Source organism: Elephas maximus, chromosome 27 (assembly GCF_024166365.1).
Source record: "Elephas maximus indicus isolate mEleMax1 chromosome 27, mEleMax1 primary haplotype, whole genome shotgun sequence".
NCBI classification, from domain to species: Eukaryota; Metazoa; Chordata; class Mammalia; order Proboscidea; family Elephantidae; genus Elephas; species Elephas maximus.
Window position 1 is genome coordinate 37,884,796 of NC_064845.1, and position 20,540 is coordinate 37,905,335.

The 20,540-nt window shown below is 44.4% G+C and overlaps 1 protein-coding gene and 1 pseudogene across 7 annotated transcripts in view; both read right to left on the reverse strand.

The window, feature by feature from the left end:
* Nucleotides 1-20,540, reverse strand: part of LOC126068459 (ral guanine nucleotide dissociation stimulator-like) — a 490,075-nt gene that overhangs the window by 310,637 nt on the left and 158,898 nt on the right. The gene's annotated exons all lie outside the window — the stretch shown is intronic.
* Nucleotides 1,552-20,540, reverse strand: part of LOC126068267 (cellular tumor antigen p53-like) — a 32,517-nt pseudogene continuing 13,528 nt past the window's right edge.

The following is a 20,540-nucleotide window of genomic DNA, read 5'->3' on the forward strand; positions in this document are numbered from 1 at the left end:
CCTCTTTATGTGACCCCAACTCTCTTCGCTTTTTGAACCTCAGTTTTCTCACCTGTTCACTGGGATTGGTGAAGTGGCAGGTGTTGCTTAAGATTCCTTCCAAGTCTGAAATTGTCTGACTAGGTGATTTGTGTAGGTATTTCTGAAGCCTCTGGAAAATTCTCATTTAGAATTCATTTTCTTACTGTGAGTGTAGGGAGTCTTAGTCATCTAGTGCTGCTATAACAAATACCACAAGTGGATGGCTTTAACAAAGAGAAGTTTATTCTCTCTCTCAGTCCAGTAGGCTAGAAGTCCAAACTTGGGGCGTTGGTTTTAGGGGAATGCTTTCTTTTTCTGTCGGTATGAGGTATGGTGGTATGAGGTCCCCAACTCTCTGCTTCCTTCCCTTTCCTTTTTATTTCTTGAGACATAAAAGGTGGTGCAGGCCACATCCCAGCGAAACTCCCTTTACATTGGTTCAGGGAGGTGACCTGGTAAGGGTGTTACCATCCCACCCTACCCGTCTTTAACATAAAATTACAATCACAAAATGGAGAACAGTCACAGAACCCTGGGAATCCTGGCCTAACCAAGTTGTTACACACATTTTGGGGGGACATAATACAATCCATGACATAGGGTGAGAAGAAATTTAAAGTCTCACTAATATTTATTTTGATAGCAAAGTTTTATTGTAAAATAAGAAACAGATATAAAAAGGGGCGAGGAGAAGGGATACAGGCGAAGAACGCAAATGTGCCTTCCAGAGTGCAAAGAAATTAGACTCTGAGCATCTGGGGGCAGTAAGACGTGGTGGTGGGTACAGATCCCACGTAAAAGCTGGAATCCTCCAGGGAGTGGGATGGGGCAAGGTTTCCTTGTAGGTGCTGAGGTTTACCTGGAGGCTAGACAGGACGTGGCTAGGCCAGCAGAAAAGGGACTTGGGAACTCCCTCCCCTTAACCAGCTGCCCAGTCAATCCATCAACCAACAGGGACAGGGACCAGCACTCCCCAGAGGCCCAGTCCCAGATGCCATATGATCTAAGAAGGTTTTAAGGCCAGCAGCCTGGTGACTTCTGGCCCTCTGGGATCTTTGAGTCCTACACACATCATTTCATTAACCTCATGTCAAACCCCACGAGGTAGGTGGTGGGTGTCAGCATTTCACAGATGTGCACATTGCTGTCAGGAGGAGGGAAACACCTTGAGATAGTTTCCCTGGCTAGTCTGCTGGTGACCTAGGCTTCCAACCCAGGTATGGCCAGTTCTATGACTGGTTTTAAAATCTGATTCTTACATGCAGGAATGCTATCCTCTCTCTCCCAAGCATTTTTTATAGTAAAAACCTTAAAATCTAAGCTGCATTGTCCCAGCTGCCCTCATGCCCCCCAAAACACCAGTGTAGGCCAACATCTTTAGTGGAGGCCCAGACCAAGGTAAGTGAAAAGTTCCTGAGTGTTTTGGAGGCACACCTGTATGAAGCAGGGGTTCAAGCATGTGAATTTCAAAATGGTAGGGAAGGAAGGCAGGGGCAGGGTGTGTAAATGGGGGACAGGAAGTGAAGGACATCAGTCTGAGTCAGGCTGCTCTCTCTTGAACATAAGTTTTTTATGGCGGGAGGTAGATTGCCTTTTCTTAGACTTGGGAAGGCTGGATTGAGCCCTGCTCCCCTCTGGCTGCTTCCCAGCCTGGGCATCCTTGAGCTCCAAGGCCTCGTTGAGCTTTAGGAACATCTTGAAGCATTCATGGCCATGGATCTGAAGAGTGAAGTATTTTTCATCCAGTGGCTTCTTCTTTGGCTTGGTAGAGGAGCTGGTGCTGGTGGGCAGTGTTCGCTTAGTGATCCTCCCCGAGCCTGGCTCAGGGCAAGGCTCCCACTTCTTCTGGAAATTGTCTTCCTCTGTACATCTGTGTCTCCCAGGACAAGTACAAATATGCACCTCGAAACTGTTGTGTCCCAGCGGATTACCATTGGAGTCTTCCAGTGTGATGATGGTGAGGATGGCTTCCTGCCCCCCATGCAGGAGCTGTTACACATGAAGTTGAAGTGGATGGTGGTAGTCAGAACCGACCTCTGGTGGCTCCTAGGGCACCCCACACTATGTCATAGAGTGATGGTGTCCTCCAAATACTCAGCATGCAGGTTTCCTCCCACTGGATGAGGTGCTGAGGAGGGTCCAAGCAATCGCTATAGTCAGAGCGGCACTCAAGGTGGGGGCAGTGCTTCACGACCTCCATCATATGCTGACGTCTGGTAGATGGCCATGGTGTGAACACAGGTGCTGGGCGGGGGTGTTGAGGGTGACCCACAGCTGCGCTGGACAGGCCTTTGCCAGCTGGCAAAACAGCATGTTAAGTTCAGGGGAGTACGTGTAGGTGACGAACTTGGCTGTCCCAGAATGCAAGAAGCCCAGACAGAAACGATAGGTGCTGGGTAGGTCTTCTGAGAAGGGACAGAGGATGACAGCGTCCAGGAGGTGGCTAGTGTAGGGGCTTCTGATACTCCTTGAGCCCCAGCTTGGCTTTCTAGCCAGTCTGCAGCATCTTCTGGGAGTAGCAGATCGTCTACTGCCTCTGCTGCTGGGGACAGTGAGAGGGACAGAACCAGCTTCTCAGGAAGGAGTTTCCCCAAGTATGAAAACATCCCTTGACTCAGAGGGAGCTCAGTGCTGAGATCTGACCGAGGCTCCTCCACTGCAGCTCCAGGGAAGGCAGTCTGGCTATGGAACCTCAGGGAAGTGTGTAACCTTCTTGGGAAGGACTCTCCAAGTCCAGAAAGAAGGTGCCCCCAGAGCCCAGCAGCTAGCTGTGCCCAGGATGGTGGCTTCGGGGTTTTGACTCGTTAACATTTCTTCCAGATAGTTATGCATTATCTTAGTATCACAAAGTCATAGCTAGAAAGAATTCCAGAGATGGTTTAATTCAAACTTTTCTTTTTATAGACAGGAAGTTTCAATTCAGAAACTAAGTGACCTGACCAAGCTAACAGGGCTAGTTAGTGGCAGAAAACAAGGGGACTAAGACTGAAGCTTGGATCTCATCTGGATCTTCCAGTTCCCAGTGCTGCCTCCCTTCACTTGCCATCAGGACATAAAACATGCTTTGTCTGCAGGGCTGGGGCCAAGCAAATTCTCTGGGTAATTCCTTAATGTAGGATTTTAAAGGCACGTCATGAATAGTGTTGGGTTTGGGGAGAAAGTCAAGGTTAGACTTCTCTTTGCAGCTCATTCTTTTCTTCCCTGACTGATCCCGAGCAGGATTTTTCTGTGCATCTTTGGGTTTTTAAAACTTTTCTGCACACCGTCTGTTTCCTGTAAGAAAAAACTTTGACCATCCCAGAAGAGTCCTTCCCCAATCACTTGTTCTTAAATTGAAGTTCATGAACTCCCTAAGGGCTGATATTGTCAGGGGTCATCCATGTGGTAGCATGTATCTGAACGTCATTTTTCCTAATGGCCGAATAATAATAGTCCATCGTGTGTATGTTCCAGGTTCTGTTTATCATCCGTTGGTGGACATTTGGGTTGTTTCTGTCTTTTGGCTGTTGTGAATAATGCTGCCTTGAAAATTTGTCTGCAAGTATCTGTTTGAGTGCCTGCTTTCAGATATTTTGGGTATATACCTAGGAGTGGAATTGCTGGGTCATATAAAAAAAAAAAAAAGTTTTTTTTTTTTATGGTAATTGTATGTTGAACGTTTTGAGAAACTGCCAAACTGTTTTCCACAGTGACTGCCGTTTTACAGTCCCACCAGCAATGCCCCAGGATTCTAATTTCTCCACATGACTTCCTTTTTAATGCTATGTGTTTTATCCTGCGTTTAACACATCGTTCTGAGGAGGGAGCCCTTGGCTTCAACAGACTGCCAGAGAAGCCCACGGTACAAAGAAGACTAATAATGCTCCAGTCTGCAGTAGATTCTGGAAAACCCCCGGGATGGGAGAATTCTTGATTGAGGAGTCAAAGGCCTTCTGGTGGAAGAGGGTTGTGAGGTGGGGTATGGAAATTCCTAGTAGTATTTTAATCTTTATTAAAAATACTTAAAATTGCTCACTAAATGAAGATACTCATATTTACTCATCTTAAATTAATAATGAATATGCAAGTATTGGAAACCCTGGTTGTATAGTGGTTAAGTGCTACAGCTGCTAACCAAGAGGTTGGCAGTTTGAATCCGCCATGCACTCCTTGGAAACTCAATGGGGCGGTTCTACTCTGTCCTGTAGGGTCGCTATGAGTCAGAATCGACTTGACGGCAACGAGTTTGGCTTTTTTCATGCAAGTATTGATTTTCATTTACCATTCCTTGCTCAATAAGTTGTTGTTGTTAGGTGCTGTCGAGTTAGTTCTGACTCATAGCGACCCTGTGCACAACAGAACGAAACACTGCCCGGTCCTTAGCCATCCTTACAATCGTTGTTATGTTTGAGCTCATTGTTTCAGCCACTGTGTCAGTCCACCTCGTTGAGGTTCTTCCTCTTTTCTGCTGACCCTGTACTCTTAAGCATGATGTCCTTCTCTAGGGACTGATCCCTCCTGACAACATCTCCAAAGTATGTGAGACGCAGTCTCGCCATCCTTGCTTCTAAGGTGCATTCTGGCTGTACTTCTTCTAAGACAGATTTGTTCATTCTTTTGGCGGTCCATGGTATATTCAATATTCTTCGCCAACACCACCGTTCAAAGGCGTCAGTTCTTCTTTGGTCTTATTCATTGTCCAGCTTTCACATGCAGATGATGTGATGGAAAATACCATGGCTTGGGTCAGACGCACCTTAGTCTTCAAGGGTGACATCTTTGCTCTTCAACACTTTGAAGACGTCCTTTGCAGCAGACTTACCCAGTGGAATGCGTCTTTTGATTTCTTGACTGCTGCTTCCATGGCTGTTGATTGTGGATCCAAGTAAAATGAAATCCTTGACAACTTCAATCTTTTCTCCTTTTATCATGATGTTGCTCATTGGCCCAGTTGTACTACTACCTAATTTCACCAAGACACGTTCAAATTCACTTTGCTTTGTTGGAGATGACAACTGCGATTTGGTTTCCAGATATTCTGTGCCTTTCTGATTTATGACTTGGGAGTTTTCGACTCTTGTCTTTCACGTCAGTGATCCTACATCTCATGTTCTTCTCTAAGCACCTAGGACCCACCATCATCTCACATGCAGGATAATTTACATGCCAGGAATACAAAAAAGAAAAAAGCTTTAGATTTTTTTGTCTTCATGGCTCGCCACAGAAACCACTGTTGTTCTTCAGGGAACTCATTTATTTCCTTTTTCTGTTTGCTACCCCAAGCTCTCTCTTTTTCTAATTATCCCTGAATAGGAATGACTAGAGTTTGTATACATTGGGAACAAAATTCTGATTTTTGCCAGAAAGTAAAAAGAAGGAAATTTGCGTTTACATGATATTTTGGATACATGGGACGTAACTTTGTTAGGGCTCACTGCATTTTGTAGATCATTTTCCTGAAAAATCCCTTGATGTGTACCATGTGACAGCTTACCTGTATTTAGTACCCTGGTGGCCTTTCTTGTTGAATTTCACCTTCTGGGACCTTTTTGGGTATGGACCAGAATCATATTTGTTCTAGCTTTAGTGAAGCATAAAAGTACCTTTTCTTTGCAAGGTTATCATTTAGTTTATTTAATGACAGAAAAAAAGTCGAATGTTTGCATTCTAATCCTACCACACCACTAAGTTACTGAGAGATTTTGGGGGCATCAGTGATTTCTCTGAATTTGATTCCTTGTCTTAAAAATAAGCAGGGGGGGCGGTGGTGGTGGATAGTAACTCCTTAAATTCTTCCTATTCTCCAAACCCTGTGACTGTCAAATTCTATCTGATGCTCATACTAAACACATCCTAGAACTGCTGGCTAGTTGGGGATTCATTTATAATCAGTTAAAGTGAGGACCAGGAAAATTCTTCTTTATTTCTGCAAATCACTTTGTGGTTTACAAAACTATTCTCTAACTATCCCTTTTTACTCTCTCTTCTGTTCCTCTGAGGCCAGCAGCATTGACATCACCTGGGAACTTCCCAGAAAAGCACAATCTCAGACCTTACCGTGTCCTCCTGAGTTAGAATCTACATTTTACCAAGATGCTGAGGTGATGTGCATGCACAGGGAGTCTGAGAACTGCTGCTTTGTCTCATTCTGAGTCTCCTAATATGGTCGCGATGAGTTGGAACCAGTTCACCAACACCTAAGAACAGTGACAACAGTGACCCTCGGAGGAAGACGGGGTATTTTACAGATGAGGAAATCAAGACTCAGAGTTGTTAAGAAACTAAGTCAAGGTTGCTGTGCTTGTGTCTTCTCCAAAATTTCTTGCTCTAAACCTTATGCAGCCAGGATGCTTGTTAGATGTGAGGATAGCAAAACTTCATGTCACATACTTTGTACGCGTGATCAGGAGGGTCCAGGCAGTGAAGAACATCATGCTCGGAAAAATAGAGGGTCACCCAAAAAGAGAAAAACCCTCAATCAGATGGATTGACACAGTGACAGAAAGAGAGGGCTTTAACATAGCAACTATTGTGAGGATGGCACAGAACCAGGCAGTGTTTCATTCTGTTGTACACAGGGTGTCTGTGAGTTAGAATTGACGGCACCTAACAACAACAACAACACACCTAATGCTCTCTTCCTGATTGGGCTGGAGTCAGCCTTGTACAACAGAGACTCCTGGCTGCCTAGCAGTCCGTGTGGATAGTTCTAGCCAACTAGTGGCTGAGTTCTAGCCAGCATAATGTGAGTGGAAGTAGGAAGTACTGTGATCCATTTCTAGGGAAAAGAGACAAACTGAATAACACCCATGCAAGCTCCTCCATTGTGTTTTCCACTGCTAGCTGGCTTGAAAGGAGAGGACTCCCCAGGGCATCCTTGGTCTTCGAGGCACAGGGGAGATTGGTGTACCCACAGGCATCTGGTTGCAGCAGGGAGTCATGCTCTGAACAAGGCAGGTGGTTGTCAGCTGTCCCCTGAGTGTCTGTGAGGAAAGCATGTTCCTGTTCCCTAGAACGCAAAGGTGGTTCAGTTCTGCAGCTGGACCATGGGGACCCAGTGCTTTCAGTTGTAAGGACTGGTAGACACCAGTTGGACCCCTGTTGTGGGTGGCTAGGTGATGTGGGTGGAGCCACCAGTCCTCAGGCCCCTGATGTGGGTAGGTGAGGACCCTGTTTAATAGGCAAAGCAGTGTCAAACATCAAAAACCTACCTCCCCACCACACAGCTGAAACAGTTGAAATCACATTTCGAGCAGGTACATTTGCAGTGTACCAACAAGGGCCTAATCTGAAATGGGCCCACACAGGTCCCTGCAGGGGTTAAAGGTATTCGAAGTCTGCCTGAACAGGACCTGCTTCTGTCCTGAGCTGGCACATTATCTTTTCTCCCAAGGCCAGGGGAATGGCTCAGAGTACGCAGCAGGACCTGTCTCAGGCCCAGGGAAATCGACAGCCACTGAAGCCGGCTTGGGGGCTGGCGGTGTGGTAAAATAAGTGCAAGTACTTAGCTTTTGCCAAGAGTGCTATTCTTCTCTGGTTGGGGAGATGTGAGTAGACTGTGCGGCCCGCTGTCTCCCCCTGAGGAACCCGCATCCCGTACATTACCGCCAGCTCTGCTGTGGTTGTTCTGGGGAATTGTGTCTGAGTGGCGCTGGTTCCTGCCGAGTCAGGTCTGGCAACTCCTTGCCGCTTCTGAACCATCTCTCCCTCCCCCTGCCGCTCAGCTCAGTCCGATTTCTGAACTTTGCCTGTAATGTTCAGGGCTCCTACCTTCTCATATATATAAATGTTTCACTTGTTTTTTTTTTTTTTGGTCTTTGTTGTAATAGGGATCGCTGGAAGCATCTAACTACTCTGCCATCTTGGCCCCACCTTACCCCAGAGCAACCTTAGAAATTGTTTAGAGATGGCAAGACTGTTGTCAGCCTGGGTACCTGGATCACTGCATTGAGAAAGCCCACCACAGTGACGGGTCTGTCACCTGTCCGGTATGTGTACAGGAGCCAGAAGTAAACTTTTATAGAGCTTGAGACATTATATTTGTTTGGGTCTATTTCTTAAGTGCTTAGCCAGCTCTAACAAATACATTCGAGCAGTGACCTAGTACTTGAAGCCGTGGGTCTTTTGGCCTAATGCATTCATTCATTTTTTTTTGTCTCTGGCAGTTGGTGATTGATCGATCGTGGTCCAGCATGCAGAAGTGAGTGTGTGGTGAAAAGCAGCAGAGCTGATGAGTTGTGAAGACGTGTGTTTGAAGGCTGCCACACTCCCTACTCCAGGGTAAGGCAGGGGCAGTGGCTGCCATTGTTACTCTGACTTTGCCAAGTCATAGGGACTCTTGTGTCTCCAGCCTCTCGAAGTTACTGCAACGGGATGCCCTGCCTGTGAAAAGTTCCCAAAGCATCTATTGATTCAACTCATAGACACCATGCTAGTCAGTAATTGTGAAGAGAAAACCATTAGGTTTTGGGTGATAGGATGGAATTCATTATGTGCATTGAAATATCTCAGGCATTATTAGGGACTTCTTTGTATGAGATGTGATTTTTCTAGGACCCGGGAAGGGTTGTTGGACCTTCCTGAGGTGTGTTGTCCAGAATGGAACCAGGTCTGATTGCCCTTTTCCTTTACCCTATCAAGTTGTTAGCTCTGCAAGCTCACATTCCCTCAACCACCATCCTCCTTCTCCGTGGATCACTTTCCTTAACTATTCTTTCGTTAGTTACTTTTTCTAGAAAAGAAACAGCTTGCCAGAGAGTTGAGGATTCCAGGTTTGGTAGATAATAGCATTAGCAAAGCACATGGTTCTGCCAGTTCCGCTTTATCCTTCGTCAGTGGTGGTCACATGTCCATTTATTCATCTCTTTACAGTTCCTAGTGATTCAGGTAGGGAGCCCTGGTGACATAATTGTTAAGCAGTTGGGTGCTAACGATAAGGTTGGCAATTTGAACCTTCCCAGTGGCTCCATGGGAGAAAGACCTGGGAATCTGATGGCACCTAACAACAGTGAATCAGGCATTGGCATTGGGAACATTAATTATGACCAAGGCTGGCTTTGAACTCTCATTTGTGCTGAAGATTTCTGAGTCCAGAAGGAGAAAGTCACTGTTTGGTGTACCCTTCTGAGAGTCCAGATGGAAGTCTGGGAAGAAGGGGTAGAAAAGATACCACATCTCTTTCTGAGCTCTCCAGCTTCTGTAGCTTGAACTCATCAGACTCCTTGAAGAGAAATTTACAACTAATAAAATCTAGGCAGAGCCAAGCATGGTTTGGAAAGAGGGACAGAAAGTGAAAAATTAAAAAAGAAAAGTTGTATTCAGCTTGAAAACTGTTTGGAGTGTTGTCTTAAGCTTCCTTTAGTACTTTGGAGCCCTTAGTAGATAATGTCCCATTGCCAGCCTCAGACAGAGGGCGACCAGAAAGGCTGATGTCCTTAGATGCCTCACATGGCTTGGTAATAAATGTAATTTACTGAGCAAAACACACAACTAGGGGGTGTAGATCTCTGGAGATTCCCATCAACATGCATCATTACTGCTCTGGAGTGACGCATGTGTGTGGGGATGAGTAAAGCAGAAAAAACGCAGCTGCAAGAGCATGTCATCAACCGAAGACTCCAGGTGAGTGGCCAGGCACAGGCAGACCACAGCTCAGGGGATGGAGGTTGCTAAGGAAAGGAGCTGGTCCTGCCAGGTTTTCTTAGTAAAAGAAAAGAGTTGGGCTTTGTGAGCTCTACTTGTTTCCCTCTATGACTCTCTGTATCCTCTGTTTGAACAGTAACTAAAAAGCATAGCATGTCAGAAATAGCAGTAGACCGGCATGTGTAAATGCTGTACAATGATAAAATTGTAGAGTAAGCCATTCTTTAACTATTAGTTAGGGGCCAAAGAACGTAATCCTAGAGATACCAGTAGACCAGAGTTTCTCAGCCTCAATGCGGTTGACATTTTGGTCCAGACAGTTCTTGTAGCGGGGTGGGGGGCGGTTGTTGGAGGATGTTTAGCAGCATCACTGGCCTCTGCCCACTGGATGCCAGTAGCACTGCCCCCTTCCCCAATCGTGACAATCAAAAATGTCTCCAGACATGCTAGGTGTCTACAGGAAGGGGGCAGGGGCACCAAAAGAGCCCCAGTTGAGTGACTACAGTGGGAGATACAGGAATTTAATCTTGCTCTGAGTTTCTCTGGGACTGTATTTTAATGATTTAACCTCATCATGCCTCAGTTTCCCGACGTGTAGACACAGTCTAAGGAAGTAATGTGCATAGTACTGTGTGGCAACTAGGGGGTTCTCTAAGTGCTCGGAAACAATACCTGCCTGCCCCCCACATTTCCAGGACCCAAAGATCACTCTTAATCTTTGTGATGGCAGTAAGTGAGGGGCAGTGGGAATTCGGAGAAGGGTGAAGGCTCAGTGGTGTGGGAAATGGTGAAGAGTACCGGCATCTGAGTTTGCTTGAAGACATCCTGTCCTAGTTTATTGTGACAGTGTATTCTGGATGAAGGCCTTGTTTTGGAGAGGAAAGGAAGGGGAGGGTGGAAAAGGCAGGAAGGAGGCTGCTCAGAAGAGCAGCCAAGAAAGTGCACTCGATGGGGCGATCTTGTAGTGTGAAAGTGAGGCATACATAAGTAGACCAGAGGACACAGAGAAGTAACCCCCAAATCAAAATATATTTTCAAATGACTGCTGATACAGAAGAGTTTTTGCAGGTAATTGAGGAAGACCAGAGACTGTTTGGAGAAGTCTCTTTGTTCTAGAGCCTTTACATTTCTGTCTCCTCTCTTTTGGAATATGGAAAAAAGATGTCTTCACATATGCTTTTGATAAACCCTTTACTATGATATGTGTGTTCTTTTGTTATTGTTCAGAAGTATGTGTTGGAAAGGTGAAAAAGGCTGTAATCCTGATCTAGACCCGAGTGATCTGCATTATTTTGATAGAAAGCACCAACTCGACTCTAAGGCAGGGTCAGTGCGGGGATTAGACATAAACTATCCTGGCGGGCTTGCATTCACCCTTACTGTGCTTCTGGTCTCTGTAGCATTAGACACACTTACAGAGTTTATGACAAATGTGGACAGATCTTTGATCTACTACGTGGAGAAGCCGTCTTAGACAGGTAGCCTTGTTTATTTATATTCTCTCTACGCTGCATTTATACTACTCGGTGTTAAGTTTTTACTAGAAGAAAGGGCACTTCTGTGTAGCAGAAAGGGGACAGTGAGAGAAAGTATTTTGCTAGATAGGTTGGTGTCTTAGTCATCTAGTGCTGCTGTAACAGAAATGCCACAAGTGGATGGCTTTAACAAAGAGAAATTTGTTCTCTCACAGTTTAGGCGTCTAGAAGTCCAAATTCATGACGCTAGCTCCAGGGGAAGGCTTTTTCTCTGTGTGAGCTCTGAGGGAAGGTCCTTGTCATCAATCTTCCCATCCTAGGAGCTTCTCAGTGCAGGGGCCTTGGATCCAAAGGAAGCGCCCCCCTTGTGGTTGTGCATTCTTGGTGGTAGGAGGTCTCTGTACTCACTTCTGTCTTTTATATCTTGAAAGAGATTGATTTAAAATACAGACTATTTTTGTAGATTGAGTCTTGCCTCATTAACATGACTGCCCCTAATCCCACCTCATTAACATCCTAGAGGTAGGGTTTGCAACCCATGGGAAATTCCATCAGATGACAGAGTGTTGGATAGTCATACAATACTGGGAATCATGGCCTAGCCAGGTTGACAAACATTTTAGGGGGGACACAACTCAATCCATGAGAGTTGGTGTTTGAATAGTTGAAGTTTTCCTTCTAGTGCTACTCAGAGTGTGGTCCTAGCAGCACCAGCATTACTTGGGAACTTGTTAGAGATGTAAATGTTTGGGGCTCAACCCAGACCTCCTGAATCAGAAACTTGGGGTTGGAGCTCAATAATCTGTGTTTTAACAAGCCCTCCGTGATTCTGACGTATGCTAAAATTTGAGAGTGCTGCTCTTGTGATGCGTGATATGGTGAAATCTTATGCATAGTGTCTGTGTGTATGGAGGGGAAAGGGTTAAGGAAGTGTTTTATCAGGTAGTCAGAAGATGAGTAAGATTGTCTTCTCACAAACTTTTGGATTATTTTCCTGGTCCATGGTGTAAGCCTTTAACTATGCTGTCTAGTACACTAGCCACAAGCCACATGTGGCTATTTATATTTAAACTAACACGACTAAATACAATCAAGAAAACTTATTCAGTTGAACTAGCCACCTTTCAAGTGCTCAGGAGCCACATGTGCTTGGCGCTGCCTTATTAGAGAGCAGAGATGTAGAGCATGTTCATCATCACAGAAAGTTCTATTGGACAGCACTGTTTCAGCCTGTAATGACCCCTGTTTGACTCATACAGGCAGGAAACCCCCAGTTGGAGGATGGTGTGTTCTAGTTAAGTCAAGACCTCAACTCCTTTAAAGCAGAATTGAGTATCGGACTTCTGTACCCTGGGGAGACTTTCACTTTGTAGTTGTATCTTGGTGAACTTTGTATCTTTTGCTGACATCTGCCTGGTATAGAAAGTGCTGTGTGTCTCTGTCCCAAATAACTGAGTGCACTGCTTCTAAAACATTTGCTCTTTAATCTGCTAAGCTGTCTCTTTCCATTTGGTCTCCCCATGCCCTGACCAGCGGTGGTAAAGCTTGTTTGTGCAGAACGTCTCTTTGAATACTGCCTAGAGCTTTATAAAGAATCTGGAAGAGGTGGCAAGAGAATTTGACGGCTTCTGTTTCCCCAGCGTGGCTCAAAAAACTGTTTCGCAAGAGGATATTAATTTATAAACTTAATCTGTGAAGAGTTATCCTCTGAAGAATTAATCTCTAAAGTGAAATTTCAACGGATGTATTATACCACAGATTTAGTAATTAAGTCCTTTAGCAACATGGAGAAATTTTCAGTTGATACTCTATTGCTATTATCAAGCAGCTCTGGTGATGTAGTGTTTAAGTGCTCAGCTGCTAACCGTAAGGTCACGGTTGGAACCCACCAGTTGCTCACACGGAGAAAGATGGGGCAGTCTGCTTCCCTAAAGATTATAGCCTTGGAAAGCCTATGTGGCAGTCTACTCTGTCCTGTCAGGTTGCTCTGAGTTGGAATCGACTCGATCGCAGTGAGTTTGGTTTTGGCATTGCAGTTATCAACAATAGCAATAATTATTTAGTTGCTAAGAAATTCTCCGAATTAGAACAAATGAAAAGATGTGGAAATGCAGTGTTTAAAAGATGAAATTGAAAGCTAACTGGGCCCATGGGAGGGGGTATGAGAGTAAGAACTTTGTGTGCCTTTAGCATTATTGCTGGAGGTGAGGGAAGGAGGTGCATAGGGGATCACATTGACCTTTGGACAACCTTAACTTGACTGGTTCGCTTCTGAGGGAGGATGTTGCTTATTCTCTTTCTGCTCTTCTGCCTGTAATTTGCCTTTCTTACCCTCTTTTGTCTGCCCAGAATGTTGGAGGGGGCCCAGTATTTCTCAAGGAGGGTGTATTGGCGTGATTTATCATTATGTGGAACTGTCCTGCCCATTTCGGACATTTAGCATCCCTGGTCCCTTGATGCCCATGTTACTCCAACCTAACCAAGTCATTGTGTCAACCAAAGATATCCGCCCCACCTGCAGTACACATTTCCAAATGCCTGTGATTGAGAATTACTGGTTGTTAAAGAGATGAGCTTGGTGTCTTTTTTGGGAGGGAGAAGTGATTAGAGTTGGTGAAGGTGCAGGTGCTCCGAGGGGCTGGATCATTAATTTTTGACATGACCTGGCTCCAAAGAGCTGCTTGTCGCAGTGCTAGAAGTGATGCTGGGAGCTGATTTTGTTCTATTAGACTAGAAGGATTGCGTTCTGCTACTGCAAGACTTGGACCGAGAGGCTCAAAATCAACAGAGGCCTCTGTTACTGCCAGGGAGGGACCTAACTCATGAGCAGGGAGATAGTTCCTGGTCTGGTGCCACTCCGGGGTGTGTCTGCACTAACACTGGTTGCTCATTCGTACTCTACTTCTTAGCCATTTACATGACATGGCGTTTCCATTTAGGTTTCTCTTCTGGGGTTTTTCTGCTCGTGCTTGCCATTCTTGCTCCTACTACCTACTGATGGTCTGTGTATGGACCAAAGTCCAAGAAAAGAATAGGCCAGGATAGGTTCTGTAGTAGCTATCATCCCTTTTGGCCTAAGCTCTTAAACCAGGCAATCTTATGGATGCTGATACCTTCTCCTGGTCTGTCTTAGTCATCTAGTGCTGCTACAACAGAAGTACCACAAGTGAATGGCTTTAACAAAGGGAAATTTATTTTCTGACAACCTGGTAGGCTAGAAGTCCAAATTCAGGGCGTCAGCTCCAAGGGAAGGCTTTCTTTCTCTGTCGGCTCTAGAGGAAGGCCCTTGCCCTCAATCTTCCTCTGGTGGAGGAGCTTCTCAGGTGCAGGGACCTCAGGTCCAAAGGACAGGCTTTGCTCCTAGTGTTTCTTTCTTGGTGGTATGAGGTCCCCCTCTCTGCTAGTTTCCCTTTCCTTTTATCTCGTGAAAGATGAATGTGGTGTAGGCCACACCCCAGGGAAACTCCCTTTACATTCAATCAGTGATGTGACCTTAGTAAGGGTGTTACAATCCCAGCTAATCCTCTTTAACATAAAATTACCATCATACAGTGGAGGAAACCACACAATATTGGAAATCATGGCCCAGCGAAATTGATACACACATTTTGGTGGTTGGGGGGGGGCATAATTCAATCCATGACGTGGTCCAAACATTTGTGGCCTAGGGCTACTTGCTTCAGTAACGGCTGTGGCCATGGCAGTTTGCCTAGAAGAGAGAGCAGTGGTAGGATAGACTGATAAAATAAACCAGTTGCCCTTGCATCATTTCTGACTCATGGTGACACCATGTGTGCAGAGTAGACCTGTTCCATAGGGTTTTCAATGCCGTGAGCTTTCAGAAACAGATCAGCAGGCCTTTCTTCCAGGGAGGCTCAGGGTGGCTTCGAACTACCACCCTTTGGTTAGTAGTCAAGTGCTTAACCATTTGCACCACCCAGGGACTCCATCTTTAGTATGTTGCTGTTGTTGGTCACCGTCAAGTCGATTCTGACTCATAGCAAGAGCGTGCGTGCAGAGTAGAAATGCTCCATAGGGTTTTCAAGGCTGTGACCTTTTAGAAGTAGATCACCAGGCCTGTCTTCCAAGGTGCCTCTGGATGGGTTCAAACTTCCAACCTATCAGCTAGTAATCAAGTGCATCAGCATTTGTGCCACTCAGGGACTTCTCTCTCTGGCATAGAGACCCTGAATTGTTAACTTCTGGAATCAATATAAATAGCATTTGTGGGTTATGTGCAGCGTAGAGAATTGGAAGATGATTCACAAAACTTACGTGCTCTCATGTTCAGTAGCAATTGGGGAAAAGCATAAATCCTTTGTTTTAATTGAGACGATGGGCTGCATCTCAGTATAGAACAGTAGGGAAATTGCTAGACTGGATGATTGGGAAATGGGGAGTTGTATTTTCCATATGGATAGCCTGTTTTTTCCATCTGTCAAGTATGATTCTCTCGGCCACTTATGTATCCCATGAGAATAATGGCTAGGTGACTGTCTAAATGGTGAAAGATGATTTGACACCTCTGACAAGTGTTGTTCAACAGCTGGGTTTGTAAGATTCCAGTTCTGACAAAGAAAATAACTTGGCTTATTAGTCTAAAAATAAATTCCGTATAAATGTTGTCATTTTGGGGATTACTGTCTTAGAAAGTGTAGTTTAAATTTTTTTATAGTGGGTTTTATTCATGTGAACAAATGAGTGTGACTTTACAAGGGAATGCATTGTAATGTCACAGAAGGCTCTGTCCTGATTCCTGATTCTGTGTCAGGGTAAGAACAACCGTCCAGGTTCCATTGGGACGGGCACAGCTGTGAGCGGGGTGATCTGTGGCAGCACAAAGAGCTCATGATGTCGACGAATTCTTTTAAGGCTCTAACACTGAATTTTCTCACCGAGTAGCTGGATCCCCGTGGCACTAACAGAGAATCAGTCGGCGTTTCCTTAGAGGGATGGAGCTTTGTCGATTGGGAGTCAGCAGAGAAGGGGTGCAGCAGAGCTTCTCCAGCTGGTGGGTGAGGAGAAAGTGTGGTTTGTTACCCAGGGGTGGCCGGGGTCAGCTTTCTCACCCAGCTGCTGACTACCAAAGTGAAAAGAACAGAGAGGAAGCATTTGCTCCAGTTGCTCGTCTTTCTCTTCTTGAAGATTCCTACACCCTGTATGGAATTAAAAGAAAAAAAAAAATGAGAAGAGAAAAAAGTACAGAATTATATATAGTTCATTTTGATTTATTCCTTTTGAATGGGAAGATTGATATATAGATGATCACGTGTTGCCAGAAGATTAAAACCTTTACTTTTGACTGAGCATTAATCTTGCAGGCTAAACTAGATAAAAATAAAGCAGCTCGAATCTGTGGATACATAATTTTTATTTTTTACAAAAATAAAACAAAATTATCATTGTTCCCGTAGGATCAGGAATTAACTTGCAGTAACCCTCAGTGAAGATTCTATAGGAATGGTAAAGACATCTGCTCCCTCCAGGATGTAAAGAGATCCTGAGAGATTCTGAAAGATGGCTGAGAGCCTAGAATCTTGGATCCTTGAATCCTGTCCTGCCACAGGCCTCTCCCTGTGAGACCCCTGAGGGATAAATGTGCACCAGGGGAAGGACTGTGGGTGCAGATGCTTGATTGAGGACCTGTGACTGAGAACCCCCCACCTGGTGAGCCACCCCACCCTTCCTATGAGGCCTAGGAAGGGGCAGTGCCTCTTGGTGCTCTCTCTCCTGAGCCCATCATTGGCTCTTGCCTTGGACTTCCAAACAAGTAAAGCTGTGGCTGATTTAATGTTTTTAAATGTGACCCATTCCTAGCACCCAACTCCTTCGAGGGGGCATCAGAAACAAGGAAGAAAGCAGGCAAGGGGGAGGATGGTTCTCCTAGCTATCAATAGCTTTCCCTGTTCCATGAGAAAGAACATTTATTGATCACTTTTATTTTTCCCTTCTCATTTTTTTTTTTTTTTGTGCTTTAGGTGAAAATTTTCACCTGAAGGTAGTTTCTCGTACCAAAATTATGCACATATTGTTATGTGACCCTAGGTGCTATCCTTAAAATGTGATCATACATTCCTCTTTTCCACCCCAGATTTCATGTGTCCATTCTACCAGTTCTGTCCCTTTCTGCCTTCTCATCCCACCTGCAGACAGGAATTTCCCATTTAGTCTCGTGTATCTACTTGAACTAAGAAGCACAGTCTTCACGAGTATCATTTTATGTCTTATAGTCCAGCCTGTTCTTTGTCTGAAGACTTGGCTTTGGGAATGGTTTTAGTTCTAGGTTAACAGAGAATCTGAGGGCCATGTCTTCTGGGGTTTCTCTAGTCTCAGTCAGACCATTAAGTCTGGCCTTTTTATGAGAGTTTCAGATCTACACCCCACTTTTCTCCTCCTTCAGGGACTCTCCGTTTTGTTCCGTCAGGGCCGTCATTGGTGGCTGTAGGGCACCATTATCGATCACTTTTGAACTTTTAATTTTGGACAGTAATAAAATATTTACCAAATATTAAAGGTCAGGACATTATTTAAAACCTGTTGCCGAGTCAGTTCCAACTCATGGCAACCCTATAGGACAGAGTAGAACTGCCCTATAGGGGTTCCAAGGAGCACCTAGTAGATTCAAACTGCCGAACTTTTGGTTAGTATCCGTAGCCTTAAACACTACACCATCAGGGTTTCCAGGAAATATTTAGAGACCCCAATTTAGAAAAGAGGCCGAAATCCCATTTTTACAGTCCTGGATTTTAACTTTTTCTCCCTTCTAGGGTATCTCCAAATACCCCTTTATCTTTTCTCTTCTTCCATGAATGCTGTTACCTTGTTTAGGTCCTTTAATCTTTTGCATTTTCTCTTATGTCAGTCCTTTATTTCCAGAGTTTTGTGGTTCGCAGTGGGCTGTAAGACAAAGTGCTTCTTAACTGGGTGTAAAGGCTGTCCCCAGGCTGACTGCAGCCTCCCTTTCTTTCTGCTCTTTGTATGCACAACATGTCCATTTATCCAAACTGGCCTGTGCCCCCCTCTCTCCTTCCTGCATAGATGTCCCCCTCCTTTTTTTGTGTGAATATTTGATGGCCTTGATAAACCTTGGACTTAGTAGCTGGGTGAGTTTGTATTCCCATCCTGTCTCTATCAGTTTTTAGAAATGTGATTTTGAGCAAAGTATTTAATTTCACTCAGCCTTAATTTTCTTTTTTATAAAATTTATTTTGTTGTAGTTAAGAATATACACAGCAAAACATATGCCAATTTAACCTTTACTACATGTACAATTCAGTGGCACAGATTACATTCTTTTAGTTGTGCACCCACTTTCACCCTTGTTTTCTGAGTTGTTCCTCCCCCATTGATGTAAACTCACTGCCCTCTAAGGTTCCTATCTGTTCTTTTGAGTTGCTCTTGTCAATGTGATTCCGTATAGATAGATCTCCAAAGAGCATAATGCTCAGGCAGACCTTTTTTTACTAGTTAAGCTAAACTATTGTCTGGTCTTCAGAAGACTTCACGGGATATCTTTGGTTTAAGTTTTAAAGATTATCTCAGGGCAATAGTTTGAGGGGTTCATCCAGCTTCCATGACTCCAGAAAGTCTGGATTCCATGAAAATTTGAAAATCTATTCTTCATTTTCCCCCTTTTGATCAGGATTCTGTTATAAAATCTTTAATCAAAATATTCAGCAATGGTAGCTGGGCACCATCCAGTTCTTCTGGTCTCATGGCAAAGGAGGCAGTTGTTCATGGAGCCAATTAGCCACACATTCCGTATCCTCCTCCTATTCCTGTCTGTCCTTCTTTGTCTGTCGCTCCAGGCGAATAGAGACCATCTGTTGTGCTTTGGATGGCCACTTGAAAGACCCCAGGCACTGCTCACCAAACCAGGTGGCAGCAGAGAGACACTGTTATTGGCCAGTTAATTGGGATATCCATGACCCTAAACCTCCAAAGCAGAGAAGCAAATCCCATGAGGTTTTTGGCTACACATGAGCAGCCTCAGCAGCTACTCTTTTTTGTTTTTGTAAATATTATTTTCTTATTTGCAGGATGAGAATCATAATACCTACTTGATAGGTTGCTTGTGAACATAAAGTGAGGTGAAGCACTTAGTGTGGCCTTGGGGATACTCTCCCACCCATGTCCTCTTTTTGCCTGTCTAGCACAGATCTCTGAATATAAACTCATCACACGTGCTTGCTGATTAACTTATTGATGATCGGAATTTCAGGGCTGGTCGACATCTCAGTTCTTGATTAGTTGTCTTCTACCTGCCACTTTCACATCTTCTCTAACCACATCTTTCTGTGACAGGATCCTAGCACCCCTACCCTATCAGTATGCACCTAAAGGTCATTGCCCACCCCACCCCCAGTGATTATGGGAATTATGTTCGTGCCCACACATGGTGTCCTGCATGGCATATCTACCCGTATCAGCAACTGACAGCAATTTCACAGCCACTCTGCATCCTCGAGCACGGATTCGTTTGCTCAGCATTTGTTTCCTCTCAGGTGTAGTGAGATTTACCGTGAGTGTAAAATGCTAAGGTTATAGCTGTCATGACAAGGAATACTTCTTTAAAACAAAAGGTTTCTAAGGCCCAACCAATAAGCTTTTTATTCCAAACATCACTTAACAAAATGCAACGTGACATTCACAGGATAGCTTGGACAAGCCCAGGAAGTTCATTTGAGCAGACTGCCCCATATTGATTCTCAGCGATAACCCGCTTAGCCTGAACAAGCCTGCCAGTGTTACCAGACAGTGATGCTCTCCTGGCAGCTCTGCCCTCCTCGGGCTGGCGCTGAGAGCACATCAGTGTTTCTTTTCATCCTTCTATTTAAAACATCATTTTCTACCTCTTGCTCAAATGATTGAAGCTGTATGTTATACCTGTAAATTTTGGTTTCTCAAAGCTTACCTTATTCTGCCCTTTTTCCTTCTTTCTTACTCCTCCTTTTTCCCTTTTCCTTGTTTCTGTACCAAAATAAAACTTTTAAATTCTTTTCCATTCAAGGAATCTTAACTTCGGAGTTTTGCTTGTATTGCTTCTCTAGTTTGATCTGTTGGCTTTCAGTTATTAGCTTGGCCTGGTTAGCTTATATATATGCGTGTTCTCATTGAATTAACTTCATCTCTCTGTTTTCCTCCTGAGTTTATTGCTGAGAGACACTGAACACGGCTTCTTGGACTCTTCTCCCTTTCTTGGTCATTCATGTGTATTGCTAATTGGATCCTTACCAGTTGTCAACATATTGTAATTTCCTCTGTTTTTACCTCAGGCTCTGAGGGAAATATATAAAAGACCGTAGGAATAACCGTGGTATAAAAAGATCCAGTAGAATACATTACTCTTCCCAGATCCCTCTTTTGGAGGAGAGTTAAGATAGATTATTTTTTAGACTCATAATGACAAATATTATCCAGTGT